This window comes from Schistocerca piceifrons, chromosome 4 (assembly GCF_021461385.2).
Source record: "Schistocerca piceifrons isolate TAMUIC-IGC-003096 chromosome 4, iqSchPice1.1, whole genome shotgun sequence".
Lineage (NCBI taxonomy): Eukaryota > Metazoa > Arthropoda > Insecta > Orthoptera > Acrididae > Schistocerca > Schistocerca piceifrons.
The window spans coordinates 341,691,677-341,710,005 of record NC_060141.1 but is presented as its reverse complement, the minus strand read 5'-3'; positions in this window follow the sequence as shown (position 1 = coordinate 341,710,005).

The following is an 18,329-nucleotide window of genomic DNA, read 5'->3' as shown; positions in this document are numbered from 1 at the left end:
TCACATATTTGCAACATATGCCGAAATAGGTTCACCAAATCAGCAGCCAACCTAACCTCAATCAATGGTAATGAATCAAACAGAGGAACTCGAGTGAAAAGAGAGATCACATCAAAACTTACTAGAATATCGCAGTCATTAAAACACATTCCCTCTAATCGACGTTAGAAATCCGACAAGTTCTTAACGTGGCGCTCACACCAATCTACGCTATGTGATCAAGTATCCTGACACCCCCAAAAACATACACCGACCTCAGTAGTCATTATACATCGTGAGAGAGCAGAACGGGGCGCTCCGCGGAACTCACGGACTTCGAACATGGTCAGGTGATGGGGTGTCACTTGTGTCAGACGTCTGTACGCGATATTTCCACACTGCTAAGCATCCCTAGGTTCACAGTTTCCGATGCGATAGTGAACTGAAAGCGTGAAGCGACACGTACAGGCCGGCCGTTGTGACCGAGAGGTTCTAGGAGCTTCAGTCTGGAACCACACGATCGCTACGGTCGCAGGTTCGAATCCTGCCTAGGGCATGGATATGTGTGATGTCCTGAGGTTAGTTAGGTTTAAGTAGTTCTAAGTTCTAGGGGACTGGTGACCTCAGATGTTAAGTCCCATAGTGCTCACAGCCATTTGAACCATTTTTTTGACACGTACAGCACACAAGCGAACAGGCCGCCATTGTCTGTGACTGAAAGGGACCACCGACAGTTGAAGAAGTTCGCGATGAGTAATAGGCAGACATCTATTCAGACCATAACATAGGGATTCCAAACTGTATCAGAATCCACTGAAAGTACTATCAAGTTAGGCGGGAGGTGAGAAACTTGGATTTCATGGTCGAGCGGCTGCTTATAAGCCACACGACACGGCGGTAAATGCCAAACGACGCCTCGCTTCGTGTAAGGAGCGTGAACATTGGAAGACTGACTAGTGGAAAAACGTTGTGTGGCGTGACGAATCACGGTACACAATGTGGCGACCCGATGACAGGTTGTGGGTATGGCGAATGCCATGTGAACTTCATCTGCCAGCGTTTGTAGTTCCAACAGAAAAATTGGGAGGCGACGGTGTTATGGTTCAAGTGGCTCTGAGCGCTATGGGACTTAACATCTATGGTCATCAATCCCCTAGAACTTAGAACTACTTAAACCTAACTAACCTAAGCACATCACACAACACCTAGTCATCACGAGGCAGAGAAAATCCCTGACCCCGCCGGGAATCGAATCCGGGAACCCGGGCGCGGGAAGCGAGAACGCTACCGCACGACCTCGAGCTGCGGACGACGGTGTTATGGTGTGGTCGTGTTTCTCATGGATGGGGATTGCACACCTTGTTGTTTTGCGTTGCACTATCACACCAGAGACCTACATTGATGTTTTGAGCACCTTCTTGCTTCCCACTGTTGAAGAGCAATTCGGGGATGGCGATTGCATCTTTTATCACGATCAAGCACCTGCTCATAATGCATGACCCGTGTCGGAGTGGTTACACGAGAATAACATCCCTGTAATGGACTGGCCTGCACACTCCTGACCTGAATCCTGTAAACACCTTTGCGATGTTTTGGAAGCCGACTTCGTGCCAGGCCTCACCGGCCGACATCGATACCTCTCCTCAGCGTAGCACTCCGTGAAGAATGGGCTGCCATTCTCCAAGAAATCTAGCACCTCCGAGAGTGGAAGCTGTCATCAAGGCTAAGGGTAGGCCAACATCATATTGAATTCCAGCATTACCGCTGGAGGGCGCCACGAACTTGTAAGTCATTTTCAGCCACGTGTCCGGATACTTTTGATCACATAGTGTGCTATAGAAGCCAACAGTATAGCAAGGTGTTTTGGTACACGATATGGCGGAACACCAATGTTACTATCGGACGAAGAGAAACCCCTTCCTTGTGGAACCTAGAGAGAAAAGCACAATAAGAACTGAGGCTCTTGATGGCCTCCAGCGATAAGAAACTTTTCTTCAGGAGGCTGTAGTCTTTCTCTAAACACTTTTAGGGGTGTCAGCACAGACACTGCGATACAATGGATCAGACAGTAAACACTGCATCTTTCGAAGGTGACCCCTCTTGTCCAAAACAACGGTAACATTGTCCTTTTCCGCAGGTAAAATAACAATATCAGGATCAACTCTGAGTGAACGCAAGGCAGCAGTGTCGGCCGCCGTGGTGTTACTAAAGAAATTGTACAGCGCTTACTTGCTGCAGTTTTGCCTTAAAATGGCAGGATGTTTTGCTGTCGAAACATTGGCGGTTATCGACGAGTTCACCAGGATGCATTCCCGTAAGTTGTTTAAACGTTGTATACGCGGGGAGAAACTAAGGCCTCGCAAGTGTAATTGTTGCTGCAACATGTGATTTACGTGACTTCAGAGTGAATGCGGCAGACAACTTCATTACTATAAAGTCCGTTGCATGAGTGACGGCACACAAATACTGTGCAAATAAGGCTTGCAGCACGTCTAGTGCCATCAGATGATAATAGGTATTTACACACAGATACATTTTCAGCGAAGTATATCATACAAAAAGAAAGAGTGCTATTTTGAACAGATGGTTTCGTACTTTAATTAAGAAGAACGCTAGCAGAGCTCCACTTAATAATTCTTCCCCCTTTACTGGCACGAGATTAAAGTCGCGGAAAGATTTCACGCAGTCGGGAGCAAGCAGTAGTCGGCAGAAACCTGTTAGGGATATTTTCAGAAAGAGAAACTGGGCTTCGGAGAAAAGATATGAAGGCCTTAGGCGTATTTCAGTTTTATGGACCGTAAAGTCTCGGGATTAGAAAATCACTGAGGTAATAGCGAGGAGAAAACGGCTACTAAATATTACCTCCGTATATCATACGCGAACAGCAAAACTGCGCGCTCGAACCGAAGGTGACGCTACAACTTTCCAAAACGACGTCGTAACTAGTAGTGGCGCTGCTACGCGATATTGTTTTAAGCCGTATATTAAATTAACACTGCGCGGTCTACGAGACATTAAGAGGAACAAATCCGACCATTATCTTTAAATAATTACGCTTTACGCAGCCGTTTCTTATCACAAAAATTAATTTTACGAATATACAAACAAATAGCGTTTTATCTCCGCACAATTCCACACAGCACGTAGCACTTAATGCCGCTTTTAAAAGCTGCAGTTCCATGCATTTTAATGCGTTGGCCGCTTTTTGTCTTCCCGGCGAGGCGGCAGCGCGGCCAGCGGGAGGAAACGCAAGCCGGAGGTGGAAACGGATAGCGGCGAAAATTATGAAAGCGCCAACTGTAAAGTGCGCTTTAAAGAGTTTCGCGGGTAATCCGATTATGAGCTGCCGGGGCGGCGGAGGCGAACGTAGGTCGAAAGCCCTGCGTTCGAGATGGGCGTAATCTCGCGACCCAACTCGGAGGACGGCTGGGCGAATACCTACCGGAACGATGCCCTTGCTTGTCCTGTTGCGCCTACAGTTGGTGTGCCTGAAATGAGGGTATGGCAGGTAGTCCTCCAGTGTCGCTGTGTACTGCGTTTCTGCTCATTTCCGCCTCTCTCTTTCTCTCCGTCTCACAAGCATACAATATCCAGTCCCATTAAAATGAACACCTGTTAGTATCTAGGGTAACGACGTTTCTAACACATACAAAAAAACAAACGAGCTGGAAATGGCTGAGTTCGTTGGTGATTGGTCTCCACGAGTATCTGGAACAATGCAGTCGTCAGAGCATTCCACCGCTATTGAGGGAAGATAATGCTTACCACAAAGAGAAAGAAGCCGATGGCATCTGATTACAATATTAGTGGTGGGAATCTTAAGCACTTCACATCACCAGGTGTGTAGCAGTAATATTAAGAACTGCAATGAAATGTAACGATTACGTGAAATCAGTATTAGCGAAGCTAATGAAAGATTTGTCTCGACGTTTCTGGAATAAATTCAGCTATAAAGGAAACCGTGTGCAGAATGTTACTAGACCAATTCCTGAGAATTGTTCCAGTATCAGGAGGCTTTATCAAATAGGCACTACAATAGACGTTGAGCGAATGAGGTGGTGCACTGTTAGTATTGTAACAGGTTATTACAGCCCTAGGGAACTTACCTCTGTTAAAATTTTGTACATGGCTCAAGCAATCGAAGTATAAAATCTTCGCGAAATAATAAACAGGCAATCAGTTGCAAAATGGAAGGTTTATTTAAACTGCTTGGCCATGGTGTAAACGTTTATACGAGGGCAGTTCAATAAGTAATGCAACACATTTTTTTTCTCGGCCAATTTTGGTTGAAAAAACCGGAAATTTCTTGTGGAATATTTTCAAACATTCCCACTTCGTCTCGTATAGTTTCATTGACTTCCGACAGGTGGCAGCGCTGTACGGAGCTGTTAAAATGGCGTCTGTAACGGATGTGCGTTGCAAACAACGGGCAGTGATCGAGTTTCTTTTGGCGGAAAACCAGGGCATCTCAGATATTCATAGGCGCTTGCAGAATGTCTACGGTGATCTGGCAGTGGACAAAAGCACGGTGAGTCGTTGGGCAAAGCGTGTGTCATCATCGCCGCAAGGTCAAGCAAGACTGTCTGATCTCCCGCGTGCGGGCCGGCCGTGCACAGCTGTGACTCCTGCAATGGCGGAGCGTGCGAACACACTCGTTCGAGATGATCGACGGATCACCATGAAACAACTCAGTGCTCAACTTGACATCTCTGTTGGTAGTGTTGTCACAATTGTTCACCAGTTGGGATATTCAAAGGTTTGTTCCCGCTGGGTCCCTCGTTGTCTAACCGAACACCATAAAGAGCAAAGGAGAACCATCTGTGCGGAATTGCTTGCTCGTCATGTGGCTGAGGGTGACAATTTCTTGTCAAAGATTGTTACAGGCGATGAAACATGGGTTCATCACTTCGAACCTGAAACAAAACGGCAATCAATGGAGTGGCGCCACACCCACTCCCCTACCAAGAAAAAGTTTAAAGCCATACCCTCAGCCGGTAAAGTCATGGTTACAGTCTTCTGGGACGCTGAAGGGGTTATTCTGTTCGATGTCCTTCCCCATGGTCAAACGATCAACTCTGAAGTGTATTGTGCTACTCTTCAGAAATTGAAGAAACGACTTCAGCGTGTTCGTAGGCACAAAAATCTGAACGAACTTCTCCTTCTTCATGACAACGCAAGACCTCACACAAGTCTTCGCACTCGAGAGGAGCTCACAAAACTTCAGTGAACTGTTCTTCCTCATGCACCCTACAGCCCCGATCTCGCACCGTCGGATTTCCATATGTTTGGCCCAATGAAGGACGCAATCCGTGGGAGGCACTACGCGGATGATGAAGAAGTTATTGATGCAGTACGACGTTGGCTCCGACATCGACCAGTGGAATGGTACCGTGCAGGTATACAGGCCCTCATTTCAAGGTGGCGTAAGGCCGTAGCATTGAATGGAGATTACGTTGAAAAATAGTGTTGTATAGCTAAGAGATTGGGGAATAACCTGGTGTATTTCAATGCTGAATAAAACAACCCCTGTTTCAGAAAAAAAATGTGTTGCATTACTTATTGAACTGCCCTCGTAAAAGCATCTTCAGAAGAAAAATAGTGACAAGTGCGTTATATATTGTTGCGGAGGTAAGTTGCAACATTGCCGAAGGACATCAATAAGATATCCAATTTCGCCTCGATAATATTAAAAACATTAGCTGTTCTGCATGTTTCTTAATATTAAGCAGGTGAAATTTTATATTTTATTGATACCTTTTCGACCATATTACAACTTACCTACGCTACAATATGTAACCCAGATGTCGCTGTTTTCCATCTGAAGACGTTTTTATTAACGTTGAAACAATGGTCAAATGGTTTATATAAATCTTCCATTTTGCAGCTGACTGGCTGTTTATTATTTCTTCACGAAGATTATATAGGAATCCTTGGAAGAAAGACGGCGTAGTTCTCTGTTGGGTAAAATTAGAAGACCTGTATTCCATGACGAGCGTGCGATCATTCCGCTGCCATCGTGGTATATCTAACGTAGGGATTATGAGAACAAGAGAGGTTGTCACCTGTAAGGGCATACAGTGTGTCCCAGGCGGAATGGCCAGTAATCAGTGATATGTCAGGGACGTACATTTGAAGCAAAAAAATTCACATGGTCCTACTCCCCATCCCGAAAGGTTTCCAAGGTAAAACACATTTACTGGAACTGACGCCTTTACACACATCTGCTTTGATACGTACTTAAGAACAGAACGCAAAACGTTGTGCTGAATAATTAAAACATATTGGAAACGTATAAAGTCACAGTAAATGTGGAGAAATCACAAAGGGAGTCCCATATGGTTCATTTTTTGGGCCACTCCTATTCCTACGGAAGGAAGACGCGAGCAAAGAGGTTGAAATCAGTGGGGTAGGTTGGGCTAGAATGAGACGTCAAAGAGGTTCGGTGGGTAAGATACACATGTTCGCACCACTGGCACAAAACAAATGTCATTAAGTGTGTTCTGCTTCGGAAACCATTTGGAATAGGGCATATTCCATATGACATTTATTGCTGTCATGCTGTCATGGTGTTAAATATTGACTATTCCTCTGCATAGACTCGTTTTTTCCTCACTCCATACATGAATGGAATACAACAGAAAAACGATAATACTGGTACGTGTTATCCTTCGTCAAACACTGTACACGAGCTTGTGTAGTAGAGCCTCCTGAGTCCAGATGTGCATTATAATGGTTACGGTGTTTTCTGTCCTGCTACCAAAGATTCGACATTTTCCGCCTATGGTCACTATAAATAGAGAGCATGGTGGAGCCATCTGATGGGAGAAACTATCATCTGATCACTTGGCCCCAAGTAACAGCTTTATTTATGACGTGTTGCCATGGCAGATGGGTACTCCTTCATTACTGTGTAGTTTTCGAAACTTATTTCATGAAAATATGTACCTGTTGTAGACAATATCTTTAAGTTTCGTTTGTATAGTTTTGGTGTGCAATAAATTCAGTAGTACTGCATGTGCCTTTAATGATGGTTACAAAATAGGAATGTCCACTGTAATGGACGCAAGGACTTTGTGCCACACTTTTAAGCACTGGTTCCTAGTCATTACTGGTGATTGTTTACACTGATTTCCAATATATTTTTTGCTTCATTGTTGCTAAATTACATTACTTGACTCATTACTAGTATTTTCTCAGAGGCAACCGGCCAACGAATAAAACAAGTAACAGGGACTCAGTAGTCCTCAGGCTTTATCGATGTGTTCCAGGAGAAACATGTGTTCTTCGGTCGATACTTTACCTGTGTTGGCCGGCCGTAGTGGCCGAGTGGTTCCAGGCGCTACAGTCCGGAACCGCGCGACACCTACGGTCGCAGGTTCGAATCCTGCCTCGGGCATGAATGTGTGTGATGTCCTTAGGTTAGTTAGGTTTATGTAGTTCTAAGTTCTAGGGGACTGATGACCTCAGAAGTTAAGTCCCATAGTGCTTAGAGCCATTTGAACCATTTTTTACCTGTGTTGCTTTACTGGAATCATTGGTTGAAAAAAAGTTGCCGCAATTGGAACAGTAATCAAGTCAAGAATACCAATAACTGTCCGTCTAACAAGAGACAAGATTTTTGCAAACCAAGAATGTGGGTCTATTGACCAGACTGTGAAGAAAGAGAAACTAATTTCTGTTGTAAAGCGACACGACCAGAAAAGCATGTCATAGCTGCATCTATCAAGACTGGGAAGGAGCCTATAGATCAATTTAAAGGATGGCTGAAGAAAAATGGGGGATACATTCAGTTTCGCCTTCTAGCGTAATCAGTTGCTACAAAACAAATATGGGTGGCATAGACCTAAATTACAGGATAATGAGTGTTTACGGGATCTACAGCAGAATCAGAATGTGGACTGCAAAATCAATTTTTCACCTACTACATCTGGGAATTACAAATAGATAGATTCAGTACAGCGGTGACCGAATTAAAAATGGTGAACCAAAGAAGAGTATCCTGCAGAACCTTGATTTCAAACTAAGAATTCCAGTGCATTTCTAAGTGGCCAAGACGAACAACATTCTGAAAAAGAGGATGAGAACTCAGTTCCAAAAATGCGAAGACTTTTAACTTCACAATCACGCTCACGTACCGTAGGCCATTCACCAGAAACGAATGAGCTAATAAATAGTAAGCGGTGTAACAATTCTTGTTGAACCAAGAAAACCAAAATAAAGACCCAAGTCCATTCAGCTTTCCTCTGTCTTAGGTCATAGAACAACTGTTCGTTTGAGTACCATACTAAACTCCATACGAATAGGCCTTGATGGCCCAACGCTACCGACCGACCGCCATGTCATTCTCAGCCCACAGGCGTCACTGGACGCTGATGTGTAGGGGCATGTGGTCAGCACACCCCTTTCCCAGCTGTTTTCAGTTTTCGTAACTGGAGCCGCTACTTCCCCATCAAGTAGTTCCTCAATTGGCCCCGCTTGCCAACAGCGACCGGCAGATCGGACGGTTATTCATCTAAACGCTAGTCAAGCCCGCAAGCCCTTAACTTCGGTGATCTGACGGGATCCGGTGATACCACTGCGGCATGGCTGTTGGCCTCTGATTACCATAAGAAATAGAATTGCAACAATTTTTACATTTTTTTGAATATGTAATCAATGTATGATAGCCGGCCGAAGTGGCCGAGCGGTTCTAGGCGCTACAGTCTGGAGCCGCGCGACCGCCACGGTCGCAGGTTCGAATCCTGCCTCGGGCATGGGTGTGTGTGATGTCCTTAGGTGAGTTAGGTGCGAGTAGTTCTAAGTTCTAGGGGACTGATGACATCAGCAGTTAAGTCCTATAGTGCTCAGAGCCAATCAATGTATGATACAAGTGATACCCGCCTAACAAGACATCATTTTCGTACGTAAACTATAAATTGTGTGCTTTCTGACATTTTCACTTTCTTTCAAATCATTTACTTATAGCTCACCAAGATCCAGTGTCCACTGGAATAGGCATTGATGAAAATCATCATGTTTCTTTCTTCTTGAATTCTACAATTTTTGTGAATTCTCTTTCATCATCTTCTGTTTAATAGGTACATAAAACCTTTTTCGAAAACATTCATGATAATTACTGCCGGGTCTGAGGAGGACAAATTTAGATGTTGAGGTAGGGTGTGTGGCGAAGGCAGCTTGCAACAAACACAAAGAATGGGGTGGTCTTGTAGACTCCAAAAACTGGGATGCCGATTTGGCATTTTAGTGATCTGTAGACTGCTTTTGAGTCTTGTTCGTGCTTTTTCTGCAATTTGTGAACACTTCTAGCAAAAGAAACAAGGTGGAATTTATTGCCGGCTTTATAAATTTCATAAAATAAAGTTAGTTCACTAGTTTATAAACCAACATTAGTGTGGAAGTGGAGGGAGGTTAGGAAGTTTTATTACTATCGACGATACAAACAAAGGTGGACGACAGGTAAGAAAGGTTTACTACCCCCGTGCTAACCCATCTGGAGTCTCATTTCGTTTGACTCTTATATCTACGCTATCTGTACCTATCTCTAAAACGGACATCTTTTTGATGGAACAAAACCAAAGCAATTGAAGAAACGTTCAGGCTGCAACATTTTGAAAGTGGTGATATTTCATTTGTGCTGTATTATTGATCAGGAATATTGGTTGGCAGATGAGGCAGATGCCAGGCTGAGGATCATTGGAATATTGCTCAGGTTTTAGTCTACAAGACTCTCGTTCGTCCAATAACTCAATAACGGTCTTCAATCTGTGCCCTTTACAAGATAAGTTTGATAAAAGAAAAAGAGAAGACCCAAAGAAGAGCAGCGAGTTTCGTTACTGGTTGTTTTAGTAAGTGGGAAAGTGTCACGGAAACGCTCGACCAAAGTGGCACTGGAACACTCCCTCCAGTGGCAGAGTCTAGAAATGAGAGCTTTCTGCATCAAGGCGTCGTTTACCCTTTAAACTTCCTAAGGCGTACGTTCGTAGAAGCGTCAGTCATTATACTGCTTCCTCCTACGTGTATCTCGCGACGAAAAGGTCATAAAAGTAAAAGCACAGAGAGTCAAACGCCCACAGAAAATGATTACCAACAATCGTTCTCCCTATGGACCATTCGCGACTGGAACATGATTGGAAGGAAGTAAAGGTAGTACACAAAATACCCTCCGCCAAAAGACAATCAGGTTGCTTACGCATGACAGATGTAGATGCAGAATGTTTGTGATCACAATGAGACAGTTAACATGTGGAAAGATATTTTTATACAAATCGGAAACGACCTCTATCTTCAGTAAGGCTTTCACATATCCACTGGAGTGGGAATAAGTTTGGTAAGTCTAGAAGACGGCGCGAGGAATCTGAGCGAATGAAGAGCCGGCACATTCAGTACATTGCGTTTAGTCTTAATTGTAGTACATCAACGCCCCAGAACATAAAGTTTGGCGATGCAGCATGTATGTAGATGCAGGCTACGTTAACATTTTATGTAACTAAATAATAACAACAATAAACCAACGCTGGGAGAATCTGACGCCCACATCGATTCTTTTTCAGCTGGACCCACGATGACGCTGACTTCTTATCGTTTCTAAGACATGTTTTGGTTCCTGTTTTGGTGTGAAATTTTTCCCTCCATCTCTCTATGTGTTATGGTTCGCAATCAGTATGATTCATCTGTCTCCTTATCTAAGTACTGGTGTATTAGTAGAAAGTTTTAGGATTATTCTCTAATGTTTCGATGACCTTTGTGATCGTGTCGAAGTATTCATTTATGTTCAAATAATTTTTCGTTTATGGTCTGAAGTACAATTTCTGTGATCTTTGTCAGTATTTTCGTATGTCAAGACCAATGGTCAGATGATAACAATCAAGCAATATGAGACGGTTTTAAAATAAAGAATACTCAGTCAATTTTAAAATTAAGGTACATTTATTGGCGTTAAATCAGAGCTCATTACTTGCCATTTAATGTAGGCCAAACGTATTTGTGAAAAATAATGTCCTCGAGGTAATGTCCATCATTTCAAATGCACGATTCAAATCTCTTCTTCCAATCCTCCATCACGCAGACCAATGGTTCTGCAGCGATGGCAGCAATTTCTTGAATGACTACATTCTTCAGCAAGTCCGAATTTTGCGTTTTGGAGTTATAAACACTGCTATCGAGGTACTCAAACAGAAAAATGTCACACGCTGATAAGTATAGAGATCTGCGAGGCCAAGGAACATTGCCAAAAAGTGAGATAATCTCTCTAGGAAACATGCGTCAAAGAACTGCCACTGAAGCGTTTTCAGTGTGTTATGCAGCGCATTCCTGGTATAACCAAATGTCTTTTAAAGGGATTCTTCGTCTTTTCACTTCTGGTTTCAGGAACGTTTCTAGCATATGAATATACTGAACCAAATTAACAGTGACTGTGGCTACATTTTCGTCGGAAAAAAACGCTCCAATAATGCCGAAAGAGCCAAGAGCACACCAGACCTTTATAGATCGTAAAGGACGGTGTTGAATAAGGTATGTAAAGCAGCTTTTGTCTATTGACGTTCCCGTTTAAATGAAAATGATTTTCATCACTCATCAATAAAATCACGTACCACTCAATATCATTGCATTCTGAAAGTAAAGTCTTCGTGTATAGCAAAATCAGTTGGTTTCAGTTACTGCAGAGTAAGGAGTTGGTACGGCTGGAATTGTAGTGTATGCAAAATTCGTCTAACGAAATCACGATTGACTGCTGGCTCTCTGTCAAGACATATAGCTGACTGCCCTGAGCTTCTGATAACCGCTTCCCTCATTGTTGAAACATTTTCTGGCGTCGTTACGCTGCATCTCGTGCCTGTATGTTTCTTATCCACTATGTTCCAAGTTGGTCTGAAGTGTTCCACCCATATGAGGATTGCGTTACGACTCGGAACAACTCCGTGTCAACAGAGATTCAATAGTACACCCCGGCCGGTGTGGCCAAGCGGTTCTAGGCGCGAAGTCCGGAACGGCGCGACTGCTACGGTCGCAGGTTCGAATCCTGCCTCGGGCATGGATGTGTGTGATGTCCTTAGGTTAGTTAGGTTTAAGTAGTTCTAAGTTCTTGGGGACTGATGATCACAGATGTTAAGTCCCATAGTGCTCGGAGCCATTTGAACCATTGGAATCCTCCCCCTGAGCTTCCCCTTCCGCGAGTGTGCACTATCTGAAATGGCGTCGTCGTTGACGGCGTTTCAGACGCATATCTCCGTTTTCCACCTGACTATGTCCGCCTCGACAGCTGAGTGGCACAGTCTGATTTCCGCAGCGCTGCAGCGAGGACGTCCTGTTTACTTCCCATCCTCGCAGTCGCAAGTGTCCGTAGTTGTTTACTACTCCGTGGCCGCTAGTTTAGAGTTCATCACTGCCGACGTAATATGGCACATTCATACAGACAAACCGCAATCAGGATCAGTTTTAAACCAGTTCGTGCACGGCCGCGAACTTTTGAAGTGGAACGTTTTCTACGTGACGACTTTAAAAATTGATCCGCATTATATAATAGGTATCCATCTCTGTATCACGAGCAGTGTTGTCTACGTCAAGTTAGTAATTGGCGAGGTATGCAACAGAATCGTGCGCGTACATGCGAACGATCTTAAATTCAAACATTCTGATGGCCATATGGAGGCAGTCTCTATATCACGCTGGGCTTGGCCTCTGTACGATACGAGTCTTCGAAAACCCGTTCGAAGTACCACCAGACGTAGTCACCGCGACTTTCCAACCTTACGGCAGAGTGGTCAGCCATATGGCCGAAAAATGGACCACCTTTACAACGTACACAGTTCTTAACGGGATACGACAGATCAAAATTGAAGTTCAAAAATGGCTCTGAGCACTATGGGACTTAACTACTGAGGTCATCAGTCCCCTAGAACTGAGAACTACTTAAACCTAACTAACCTAAGGACATCACAAACATCCATGCCCGAGGCAGGATTCGAACCTGCGACCGTAGCGGCCACGCGGTTCCAAACTGACGTGCTTAGAACCGCACGGCCACACCGGCCGGCAAAATTGAAGTGACGAAACATGTACCACTATTTTGTCATCAGCGGATATAGGGCGATTAGCCGGCCAGAGTGACCGAGCGGCTCTAGGCGCTTCAGTCTCGAACCGCGCGACCGCTACGGTCGCAGGTTCGAATCCTGCCTCGGGCTTGGATGTGTGTGATGTCCTTAGATTAGTTAGGGTTAAGTAGTTCTAAGTTCTAGGGGAATGATGACCTCAGATGTTGAGTCCCATAGTGCTCAGAGCCATTTTAACCATTTCGGGCGATTATTATGTATGCCACGCACTTGCTCCGGTTGTGACCAAGAAGGACACGTCAAGTCGGATTGTCTCCGACGACGACTTGCTGAAATGCTATGACTCCTTCTACGGTGACGACCCTACTTCTCAATTATTTCGGGGTTGCACAGGCGGCCATCCTTTCCGATGCCGACCACATTCGTCCGATAGCCGCCCCCAATATCGTGGCCACGATGGATTCAGCAGTGCCGGATCCAGCCACTACAACGGCGTCCCCTTCTGAGGACAATCACCGACCGACCTTGCCAGGACAGGATGGATATTGACCCACGGGCTGTCACGACAGCGGCGTTTCTTCCAGGCACTGGAACAGCTGAAGAGATCCACCCATATTCGGATACTGAAACACACGTCCGTAAACAGCGTTCCCCGCTGAAACACAAAAGACGGTGGCGCGCTCCATCGGATGGATGCTTGCAGCGAGCGTCTGACATGGACTGTGTACAATCCGACGACGTTACTGGCGGTTCAGAGGCCACAGTAACATCCCATCCAACAGATCGTCATGGTGACGGCTCCAGTCCCTACAACCCCACAGAACTGGAGGATGACACGCAGACAGCCGCTGCCGATTACCAGCCAGTAGCGCCAAAGGAGTCTGCGCCGAGTGCCGCAGCAGCCACCAACAGCAACCAACAGGCGATGGTATTTCATGGCGGCCGGGCGGACGACGGTGAGAAAAACTTCTTGCCCATCGTGTCAGACGACACGCTGGGGAATTCACCAAACCAGTGTTGATTCTTTTCCACCACCAGTGACAGCGATGAGACAGTCTGACATCACACACGCACACCCCTCACAAGGGTGTTGATGTCCAGCACGGGTGCTATGGATAGACTTCAAACTAATCGTGTTGCGACTATAAACATCAACACTCTACGCTAAGTTATCCTTGCTTCAGTATTTGTTGAATTCTGCTTCCATCGATTCAGCCCTTCTCCAGGAGGGGCACGTCGACGACCTTCCAGGGATGTACGGTTATGACGTATGCGTCTCTCGAGCTTCCCACACAGGCAGCGGCGTCGCTGTGCTTCTTCGGGAAGGGATAGTGGCGGACGATATCCTCTTTCTGCCTGGGGCAAGAGCAATGGCACTCAGAGTACTGGTTGTCCGCCTTATCAATATCTACGCACCTTCCGGGACGGACAAACGTCGCGAACGTTCACGATTCTTTGCGGAAGACGTCGCCCCGCTCTTCCAAGGCCGCCACGACCAGCTGGTGTTTGGAGGTGACTACAATTGCGTACTGGCACCCAGAGATCAACTCCCACGACATAATCCGTGCCCGGAACTCGAGCCGCTAAACCGAGACCTGCAGACGGTGGACACTTAGGAACACCTTCACGGCCAACGACCGGTATTCACACACTTCACGAGTCACTCTTCCAGTCGCATCGACCAGATATATGTCTCACGCTCTCTTGCCACTGGGACACTGGATGCGGAACTGTGGCCTGCAGCTTTCTCGGACCACTAAGCTGGCATCTGCGCCATTGCCCTACGGCGACAATAAGTGTGGAGAAGCCGCAGCCCATGAAATTAAACGTCGCTCTTCTGTCGTACCCGGATTGCGCCAAGCCATTGAGGACACCGGGCAGTCGTATGAAAATCGCCTCCGCCCGTATCCCACAACGATCCGCCGGTGGTTGGACTGCGCCAAACCGGCTCTGAGGAGCACTCTGATAACCTACTGTCGCAACCACTCTGCTTGGCGTAGACATACACTGGATTTTTACTTCAGGGTACTGCGAGACTGCGATGCTATGGAGCCTTCCCCGGAACGACAAACGGCGATCCACCGTGCTAAAGCTCAGATCATCGCTAATATACGACGCCACCTAGAGGGGTTGTTCATCAGCTGGAGGACGCAGGATAGGGTAGCGAGCGAACGCCCGTCTATGTTCCACGTACTTCGTAAACGTAAACGACGCCAAAAACGCTAATACGCTTCATCGGCACGGAGAACCATCGTCGCCTCACCATGCAACAAGACATAAGCACAGCGTTCTACGATCATTATTCCAGCTGTTTTCAGCTCAGACCCTATTCCGACATCACTGGAGTACGTCTCTCAGACGATTTATGGCTCTGTCACCCCGGTAATGGAAGCGGCCTTGATGGAAGAAATTACGAAAAAAGAAGTGATCGACGCCATTAGAAAAGAAGCTGTAAACAAGACTGTGGGTCCTGATGGCCTCCCGTTGGAATTTTACCAGACTTTTCAATATTTATTGGCGACCCGATGGACGGACATCTGTCACGAACTACTATCCCCAGATGTGCCACTCCCTGCGACCCTTGTAGTAGGGATAACTATTCCTATTCACAAACCATCTAGTGGCTCACGGAGGCAGGAATACCGCCAACTGAAGCTACTGAATTGCGACTTTAAGATCTTTTCTCGGGTGCTAGCGGCACTGATACAACAGACTTTACAACACGCCATCTCACCCGATCAAACGTCATTAGGAGGCGATAATAACATTCAAACAGCACTCAGTGAATATCGTGACTTGATCTCACTGGCGAGGGCACGTCGTATGAAGGATGCGCTGGTGGCAATCGATTTCATTCAAGCTTTCGATCGCGTGGACCACGACTATTTGGAAGCGGTCCCTTCGTCACTGTCGTCGTGTGACTACTCGGTGCCGCGACATTCAAGGTGATCGTCAACGGCCGACCTACGCAGCCTCTCACCATTTCTCGATCGATACACCGAAGCTGCCCTCTGTCCACTTTACTTTACGCTGTGGCCATGGAACCACTCCTATGCGGCTTGTGCCAACGACTAGCGGATATGAAGTTACGAAGCCACACTTTCGGATGTAAAGCATACGCTGACGACCTGGTGACTGTCATCCGCAACGGTGACGACACCGTCAACGCACTGAATTGGATAGCTACATATAGGATGGTACGTCTCAAAATCAGTGGCGGTGAACATTGTGGTCGGACTGTCTGAGGACAGCGTCACCCCGTTACAGCTCAGAGGTATTTTGAAATACCTCGGCATTGATTTTACAGACGATATACGACGAACCGCTGCTCACAAACTTCGACGACTCTTACGAAATGTTCGGACTGGGATAGCCCATAACCGCCTACGAGCACTGGAAATCGTCCAACGGACCCAGTATGTCAACACACATTTAGCGTCACGCATTCCGCACATCGCCCGAACATTACCTATACCGGTGATGTTAGCTCGCCGTATACTGGCGGCTTTTGGATCCTTCGTGAGTTCAGGAATGCTTTTCAAGATCAAATATGAGATTTCCACTCTTCCCCAAGATCGGGGAGGACTTGCCCTTTATCACGTGCGTGACAGAGCGGTCGCCCTATTTGTGAGCACGTTAGTCAAACTATGGCACCGCCGTCCGGACAGTCTGACTTCTTATTAGAAGAACTAGCGCCACCCTCCCTCTAGCCACCTGTGCCAATACATCATGTCCCCTCGTCCCTCTTCTACATTTGTGTCTTTTACCTCGAACTCAGTTACGTTCGACTTGCCTTACCAGCGACTCGACTGGCCACGGCAAGGACGGTTTATCGCGTCCTACAGCGTGGACGACCCGATAACATTGTGGAGAGGAAACACCTGAACATCACCTGACGATACACCACGTAACACTGGACACTGCAGTCAGAGCGATGTGGTATATCACTGTCAACGGTAAGCAGGTGTCCAGATCAAGGCTACATGCGGTCCATATGGTGGACTTACCCATGCCCACGAGCTGTGGCGTTCAAGACAACGATGAACACCATCTTAGCTGTGGCGAGTCTACGGCAGTGTGGCACTTAGTGAAGCAAATGTCAGCTTAATTCCTTCCTGTGATGCCGAATCATATCGATCTCAAGACTATATTATTCCTGGATGAGACGTATTACCCACGCACGAAAACTAATGCCGTGACGGGGCTCCGTGGACATGCTGTACGAGGTGCATTCAAGTTCTAAGGCCTCCAATTTTTTTTCTCCGGACTGGAAAGAGATAGAAACATGCGCATTGTTTTAAAATGAGGCCGCGTTCATTGTCAATACGTCCCAGAGATGGCAGCACCGTACGGCAGATGGAATTTTACCGCCAGTGGCGAGAATGAGAACTGTTTTAAATACTTAAAATGGCGACGTTTTCCTTACTTGAACAGCGTGCAATCATTCGTTTTCTGAATTTGCGTGGTGTGAAACCAATTGAAATTCATCGACAGTTGAAGGAGACATGTGGTGATGGAGTTATGGATGTGTCGAAAGTGCGATCGTGGGTGCGACAGTTTAATGAAGGCAGAACATCGTGTGACAACAAACCAAAACAACCTCGGGCTCGCACAAGCTGGTCTGACAACATGATCGAGAAAGTGGAGAGAATTGTTTTGGGGGATCGCCGAATAACTGTTGAACAGATCGCCTCCAGAGTTGGCATTTCTGTGGGTTCTGTGCACACAATCCTGGATGACGACCTGAAAATGCGAAAAGTGTCATCCAGGTGGGTGCCACAAATGCTGACGGACGACCACGTGGCTGCCCATGTGGCATGTTGCCAAGCAATGTTGACGCGCAACGACAGCATGAATGGGACTTTCTTTTCGTCGGTTGTGACAATGGATGAGACGTGGATGCCATTTTTCAATCCAGAAACAAAGCGCCAGTCAACTCAATAGAAGCACACAGATTCACCGCCACCAAAAAAATTTCGGGTAACCGCCAGTGCTGAGAAAATGACGGTGTCCATGTTCTGGGACAGCGAGGGCGTAATCATTACCCATTACGTTCCAAAGGACACTACGCTAAAAGGTGCATCCTACGAAAATGTTTTGAAGAACAAATTCCTTCCTGCACTGCAACAAAAACGTCTGGGAAGGGCTGCGCGCGTGCTGTTTCACCAAGACAACGCACCCGCACATCGAGCTAAAGTTACGCAACAGTTTCTTCGTGATAACAACTTTGAAGTGATTCCTCATGCTCCCTACTCACCTGACTTGCCTCCTAGTGACTTTTGGCTTTTTCCAACAATGAAA